This window comes from Peromyscus eremicus, chromosome 23, assembly GCF_949786415.1.
Source record: "Peromyscus eremicus chromosome 23, PerEre_H2_v1, whole genome shotgun sequence".
Taxonomy (NCBI): domain Eukaryota; kingdom Metazoa; phylum Chordata; class Mammalia; order Rodentia; family Cricetidae; genus Peromyscus; species Peromyscus eremicus.
This window is the reverse complement of record NC_081438.1, coordinates 19,969,353-19,977,519: the sequence shown is the minus strand read 5'-3', so window position 1 is coordinate 19,977,519 and position 8,167 is coordinate 19,969,353.

Sequence of the window (8,167 nt, the reverse complement as noted above, 5' to 3'; positions counted from 1 at the left end):
ACACTGTCAAAAAAAAAAAAAAGGGAAAGAAAGAAAGAAAGAAAGAGGAGAGGAAATGAAAGAAAGAAAGAAAGAAAGAAAGAAAGAAAGAAAGAAAAGAAAGAAAGAAAGAAACTTGCTGTATAGCCATGGCTGGCTAAAACACAATATGTAAGCCACACTGGTCTCAAACTCAAAGATCCACCTGCCTCTGCCTCCAAAGTTCTGGGATTAAAGGCATGCACCACCACACCCACAGTCTTGTCCTTTTAACTGCTGTGTAATATTTAGATAATGCTTGGACAAAAAACCCAAACACTTTAAAATTTGTATCATATGTTTTTGTCCTTTAAGCCAGTCTTTGCAATTATCAGAAAGAGCAAACCAATAACTCCATTGATATAAGCAGAGGTTTGCTATCAATGTATTAAACTTTAAATCTTAAGAGTTTTAATATCAGGGTTGGAGAGATGACTAAGCAGTTAAGAGCACTGGCTGCTCTTTCAGGAGACCCAGGTTGGATTCCCAGTACTCACTTGTAAGGCAATGACAGCCATCTGTAACTCCAGTTGGGTGGGGCAATGCCCTCTTCTGGTCTCTGCAGTTACTGCATATAAGTGGTGCACAGACAAAAATTTCCACACACATAAAAAGTTTTAGTATCAGCCGGCTGGTAGTGGCACATGCCTTTAATCCCAGAACTTGGGAGGCAGAGGCAGGCAGATCTCCAAGATTTAAAGAGTTTGAGGCCAGCCTGGTCTACAGAGTGAGTTCCAGGACAGCCAGGGCTACATGGAGAAACCCTGTCTCAAAAAAACAAAAACAAAAAAAAAAAATTGAGGCTGGAGTAGCTATTGAGAGTTATTTTAGGCAGAGGGTCCTCTGTATCCCCTCCATGGGCTTATTGTCAACAGAACTGTTATTTTTTTTTTTAATTTGCTGCCTATAATCTAGCAAATTTTGTAGTGGTTTCAATGAAGTGAAATGAATGAAAATGACCCCCATAGGCCCAATATGTTTGAATACTTGGTCCCCAGTTAAAGGAACTGTTTGGGAAGAATTAGGAGGTGTGGCCTTCTTGGCGTGGGTGTGTCACTGGGGTATGTTTTGAGATTTTACAAGTCCACACCAGCACTGTGGAATAATCCTCTTGTACACTGTAAAGATTTGTCACTCGAATTGGTTTAATAAAATGATGATTGGCCAGTAGCTAGGCAGGAAATTAGGCAGGAAAGCCAAACTTGAGAATGATGGGAAGAAGGAGGGCAGAATCAGATAGTCACCAGCCAAACGCAGAGGAAGCAAGATGAGAATGTTGTACTCAGAAAAGGTACCAAGCCACATGGCTAAATATAGATAAGAATTATGGGTTAATTTAAGTGTAAGAGCTAGTTAGTAATAATCCTGAACTAATGACTGAGCCTTTGTAATTGATATGAGCCTCTGTGTGGTAATTTGGGAAGTGGCTGCTGGGTATTTGGGAGTTTCTGGCAGGACAGAAACTTCTGCCTTCACACTAGGCCCGGTATCATCTCTCTCTACCTGCTGCCTGTAGCTCAGGATGTAAAGCTCTTAGCTACTGTCCCAGTGCCATCACTGTCTGCTTCCCACCATGGTGATCATGGACTAACCCTCTGAAGGTGGCCTGTAAGCAAGCTCCCAGTTAAAATGCTTCCTTTAATAAGAATTGCCCCATGGGCTGGAGAGATGGTTCAGAGGTTAAGAGCACTGACTGCTCTTCCAGAGGTTCTGAGTTCAATTCCCAGCAACCACATGGTGGCTCACAACCATCTGTAACAAGATCTGGTGCCCTCCTCTGGCCTGCAGTCATACATACTGTATACATAATAAATAAAAGAAAAAAAAAAAAAGAGTTGCCCCAGTCATGATGTCTCTTCACAGCAACAGAACAGTAACTAAGACAGATATAGAAAGCAGAAAAACAGCTTTTAAAAAAAATGGGATGAGATGACACCAGCCTGTTCTTTTTTCTGTTGCCTGTCTATTCGCTGTAACTGGAAACTAGAAACAAGAGCAAGAGTACTCAGGGTACAGGGAAATCAATAGGGCACTGGGGCCAGATAGCAAGCATAGAACAAAGGGAGTCTTTTTTTTTTTTTTTAAAGATTTATTTATTTATTGTCTATACAGTGTTCTGTCTGCATGCCAGAAGAGGGCGCCAGATCTCATTACAGATGGTTGTGAGCCACCATGTGGTTGCTGGGAATTGAACTCAGGACCTCTGGAAGAGCAGCTAGTGTTCTTAACCTCTGAGCCATCTCTCCAGCCCAAAGGGAGTCTTAAGAGGAAAGAAGCCAGCCAGGCGGTGGTGGCTCACGCCTTTAATCCCAGCACTCGGGAGGCAGAGCCAGGCGGATCTCTGTGAGTTCAAGGCCAGCCTGGTCTACAGAGCGAGATCCAGGACAGGCACCAAAACTACACAGAGAAATCCTGTCTCAAAAAACAAACAAACAAGAAAAGAAAAAAAACAAGACGGAGGAAGAAGAAGGAGAAAAAAGAAGGAATATTCTATCTAAAAGAAAAACTAGTCTGGAGACTGTGGGCTGAAGGAACGGAATTAGGACCCAGCCAAGCCAAGCACTGTGGCTCATGGGAGACTCTCTAGGGACCCAGACTGTCTCCAGTGCTATGCTTTTATTAGAGGCAATTGCATACAAAGACACTGTAGTCATTGAGCCATGTTTAGAAGGAAATCAAATGTTTGACTTGATTATTATCAGGGAGAACAAAGACGAGGAAGTACAGGAGGAAAAGCCTATGGGAACAGAACAAGCCCGTACATCTTAAGAAATAGGTCTTCAAGTTGGTGCTATCTGTTGTAAAGATCATTTCCTTCTGTCCTTCCAGTGTCAAAGGTCAGCGCACTCTCGGACACTGGGTGAGTTTCCTTCACAGATGAGGCTACAAAACATCGAAACAGAGAAGCCTTAAGATACAGCACGATCCATCTTCCTTGAGCTGAAAAGCCTGTTGCAGGGCTCTTTCCTTCTGTCCTGAGCATGCCAAGGGTTGGGGCGCTCTTAGATGCAGAATGTGTTTCTCTCTCAGCCAAGGCTGTCGGCCACACCTAAGGAAGGGGTTTCTTGAATCTAATAGGTTCCACTCCCTCTTGGGGAGGTTCTTTACACTCTGAATTCAAATGCTTCGTCCATCTCTGACTGATTCCTTCTCAGGGTGGTGGCCTATGTCAAGTGCTTTTAGAAACAGGCAGGTTAGTACAATTCCCCAATCAGAACTGCCAGAAAGCTTATGACATCACCAGGGACACCTGTGGAACTAGGGATCGACACCTTCCACCCTCATCCAACCTCCAGAAAAACCCAACCACCATAGAGTACTTTGCCATTTGGCATTAAAAAAAAAAAAAAAAAAAAAAAAAAACCTGGATCTGTACATGAGATATTCTTGGATACCCTGGTATTTTCTGCTTTGTGGAAAAACTTCCTATCCTAGGTTCATTGCCAATTCAAAAGAGGGTCATTCCCCTGAGCCCCTGTGGGCCAATGCAACAGGGCCCTGGGACACATCTCTCCTAAGGGAGAGGATCTGAGCACTCCCCAGATGGACTGGAAATCTAAGATAAGCCCCCAGCTTGTTGGGGGAACTGATCTCAGTGTCACACAAAGAACACAAAGTGAAAGTAACCCCGCAAGGAAATCTGTTTTTGTAAAAAGGGTATATCCCATGACCCTAAACCAGAGTAGCAAGCACACCAGGGCGGGAAGTTCACTTCCTTCTGATTCTATTGCAGGCGATGGCGCTTCCTTGCACAGCTCCGTGGACTTATCTGACCTGGGGCCAGCTTAGAGGATAGTGATGTTTCCAACCCCGAGACATTCCTGAGTGTTACTTTTGACAAACAGATGGACACAGGGACACAAAGCTGGACCACGAAGTGGAGAAACTGCGGTACCCAGGAAGTGCCATGCGTTTATGATATAGTCAAAGGGAGGCAGGGGTATTCATACAGCTGATGAGGGAGGCAGGGTTATTGCATACAGCTGAACAGGGAGGCGGGGTTATTGCATACAGCTGAACAGGGAGGCGGGGTTATTGCACACAGATGATCAGGGAGGTGGGGTTATTGCATACAGCTGATCAGGGAGGCGGGGTTATTGCATACAACTGAACAGGGAGGCAGGGTTATTGCATACAGCTGAGCAGGGAGGCAGGGGTATTACATGCAGATAAACGAGGTAGGATTTATGGGATGCAGCTGGACAGAGGAGACAGGTTTAGCTGATCTCAGTACGAAAAGCCTGTAGGCGGAGCAGTCTTCAGGCTGTAATATAGGGCAGGGCAGGTTATGATGAACATTTTCTGCATGTCTATCAACACATGTGGACCAGAAGGGAAGGTTCCCCTGGGTCTGGGGCTAGGGTTGTTGGCATGGTTATGCCTGTATCAACAACGCACAAGGCAGTTACTGTGTCTCATCCCATCGGTGAGAACTTGATGTCACGGTCTGACATATTGGAAGGTGGGCATGAAGGAGGAGGGTGTGATAGTCAAGTCTCAGGATCGTCTAGGGGCAGGGCAAATAGGCCTGGCCCAAGATGACTTATGAGTTGGGCATGATAGCACAAGCCTTTAATCCCAGCAGTCAGGAGGCAAAGGCAGGTGGATCTCTGTGAGTTCAAGGCCAGCCTGGTCTCACTATATAGTGAGTTTCAGGACAGCCAAGGCTATGTAGAAAGACCCTGTCTCAAAAACACAAAACAAACCAACAAAACCCAGGAAGGTTTATGGAATACCTTAAGCAAGCTAACTAACTTTTGATAGGGAAAAAACAAAACCTCACAATTCCCCCATTATACATTTTTTTCCTTTAACCTGACCAGGATATGCAGTCTTTTTAAGGTTTATAAACAGTAAATTATTATTATAAGTGACTGGGGTCATTTGGCGAGAGTGATTTTTATTGAGCCTCTAGAAGAGGGCCCTAAGACAAGGAATTAATTATTCTCTCTCTCTCTCTCTCTCTCTCTCTCTCTCTCTCTCTCTCTCTCTCTCTCTCTCTCTCTCTCTCGTTTGTTTTGGAAAAAGGGTCTCTGTGTAGTCCTGGCTGTCCTGGAACTTACTCTGTAGACCAGGCTAGCTGCTTCTGCCTGCTGGGATTAAAGGCTTGTGCCACCACCGCCTGGCTCCCCCTCTCTCTTTAGCATGGTATAAGGTAAACCTGCCTTCTGAGGGGTCCCTGGTCCCTGGGGGTCCCTGGTCCCTTGGCCAGGCAATTGACTGAGCCCAGCTGGAATGTTAGGGCTCCGTGCAGGCTGGAGATTCAGTTTCTTAGACCAGAAAGTTTTCTCTTAACAAGCCTTACCTACCTACCACTTTAACATCCTCATTTGAAGAGCTAACCTGTTGTGAGTGACTGGCCTCTGAGCCAAGCAACTGCCATCTTTGAGAATTCAGCATGCCCCCCTTGCGAAATAACACACCAGATGGCTTGTGAGAGTTTACGCCTCACTCCTAAGTATCCGACTGCTCCCGACCAACTGCCAACTCTGCACAGGCCTGGGGGAAGGGCTGGAGTGTACACACACACACACCCCGGGAAGAACAGAGGGTGCACAGCATCCAGCTCAGCTAGGACTCGACCTGACTAGGAGCAACCAGGAAAGGGGAAGGCTAGACACATACACTGGGCACTCTGTGAAGGGGCACCAGCTACAGAAACAACTCAGAACCTCAGTGCATGTGTTACAACATACAGAACAGGAGGAGGCATTAGCGAATCTCCGCTGTCTGTAGTGGAACAGTCTCAGGCTGTAAAACATCTGGGGGAGGAAGCTGCAGTTGCCATGAGCATTTTGCACATACTGATCAGTCCTTCCTCAGTATTCATATTTGCACACACTGTCCACAGTCACACTCCAGAGGAAGAAGGCCTTGCCATCATCCCTCTGAGCCTCACCCCGGGGAAGGCTTTGCCAAATTCCCATGGGCCTGAGGCTCTGATCCTTGATATGGTCATGCCCACATACACATTCACTCAGGACTTCATCTGCTATTTATACATACACTCAGGGCTTTCTCAGGTCCCCACTAGAGGCGTTGGGTGGAGTGGGGGGTGGAGTGAGCATTATTTATTTGGTTATGGAAGCCCTTGTCCCTACTGGGTAAGGCTTTCCAGGTGTGGCTCGTAAGGTGAGGAGTGCCCACACCTTCTGAGTAACCCCTCACTGATGCTCTCTGTAAGGAAGCCCAATACGTTCCGTGGTAATACTGAACTTGGGGGGGAATCGTGCTTTGGTTAGTCAGAGACCTTAGAGGTAAACACAGCTAACCTCTTCTCCCAAGAAGGAATGTTAACAACATAACCCTAGAAACATTTAAGAGCCAGATCAGAGGGGCTGGAGCGATTGGTTTGGCATTTAAGAGCACTGGCTAGTCTTCCAGAGGACCTGGGTTCAATCCCAGCACCCACATGGCAGCTTACAAACTGCCTGTAACTCTACCTCCGAGGATCAGACACCCTCATACAGACATACATGCAGGCAAAACACCAATGCACCCAAAGAAAAAAGCAAATAAATCATTTTTAAAAAGAACCAGGCCGGGTGGTGGTGGTGCACACCTTTAATTCCAGCACTCGGGAGGCAGAAGCAGCAGATCTCAGGGAGTTCGAGGCCAGCCTGGTCTACAGAGCGAGTACCAGGACAGCCAAGACTATTACACAGAGAAACTGTCTTGAAAAACCAAATAAATAACGAACCAGATAAGAAACCAGACTCTCCAAACACCTTTGGCATTTCTGGCCCCTGGTAAGGATGCTGATGCCAAGGGCATCTGGCTTTTACTCAGAGAGAAACTGGTTACTTTGGGATTTTTTTTGCCCTCAACTGTCTAGTTAAATCTTACCTCCTGTTTTCTTCACATCCCCTTTCTGAAGAGGTAACCCTAATTGCTATTATGGAGTTGGTATACTGTTGTAGAATAGAATACTTAAGTAAAGATGTGTTACATTTGTTTGTGTTGCAGAGTAATTGTTTTAACTATGCAAAGATGTGTTGCTTTTGTTTATGCTGCATTTAACTATGTAAACATGTGTTGCTGTTTCACCTGGCCTGCCTAAGGCACCTGATTGGTCTAATAAAAAGCCCAACAGCTAATAGCTAGGCAGTAGAGGGACAGGCAGGGCTGGCAGGCAGAGAGAATAAGTAGGAGGAGAAATCTAGGCTTGAGAGAGAATGAGGGAGAAAGAGACAGAGATGCCTGGGGCCAGCTAGCCAGCCAGACACAGAGGAAGCAGGAAAGTAGGACATACAGAATGAAAGAAAGGTAAAAAGCCCTGAGGCAAAATGTAGATGAACAGAAACAGGTTAATATAAGTTGTAAGAGCTAGTGGGACAAGCCTAAACTAAGGCCAAGCATTCATAACTAATAATAAGTCTCCATGTCATGATTTTGGGGCTGGTGGTCTAAGAAAGCCTGCTATGTACGGTGTACCTTTCCAGTATGCCTATCTAGAACCTCCAAAGTGCTCTAGTAGTTCTAGTCATATAGCAGCCGGCTGTAGAGAGGAAAGGAAGTCTTTGGTTCCTGCAGAGGTGTGAAGTGGAAACAACAACAGTGTGAAATGTCAGCACAGGCTGAGATGTGGTCACTTGCTCCCTGGCTCATGGTGATGGTTTAAGAGACTGTGGAGCCTATCGGTGATGGGGGTTCCCCTTGTGGAAGTGGGTAAGAGGCAGCTTTGGATGATCGGTCAGTACCTAGCATTCCAGCTGCTGCTTCCTGGTCTGCCAGCATGTAAGGAGTCTCACTGTGTGCTCCCGTTACTGAGATGGACTGAGACTGCCTGAAACCAGGAGCCAAGATCAACTTCCTCTCCCAGTGAGATGTCACAGAGTGTCTTCTGTCACAGCCACATAACACTAACAGTCGTCAATCACTTTTTTGAACCCTCCCAATCTTTATTACAGCAACAAAAAAAATATTATGTGTATTCTTATAATAAGGAACCAAACATCAGTCTACTTGGAAGAAGGATGGATCATGAAACTTTTATTGATACGGACATCTTTCCCAACACTTGATTCAAATCACATTCACAATACATAAATACCACACTTTCACGTTCAGAAAACAGAATCTCTGGCCACTGTCGTGATGCTGACTAAAGAGAAATGTAAGCCTCTACCTGAGGCATGAGACCATTATC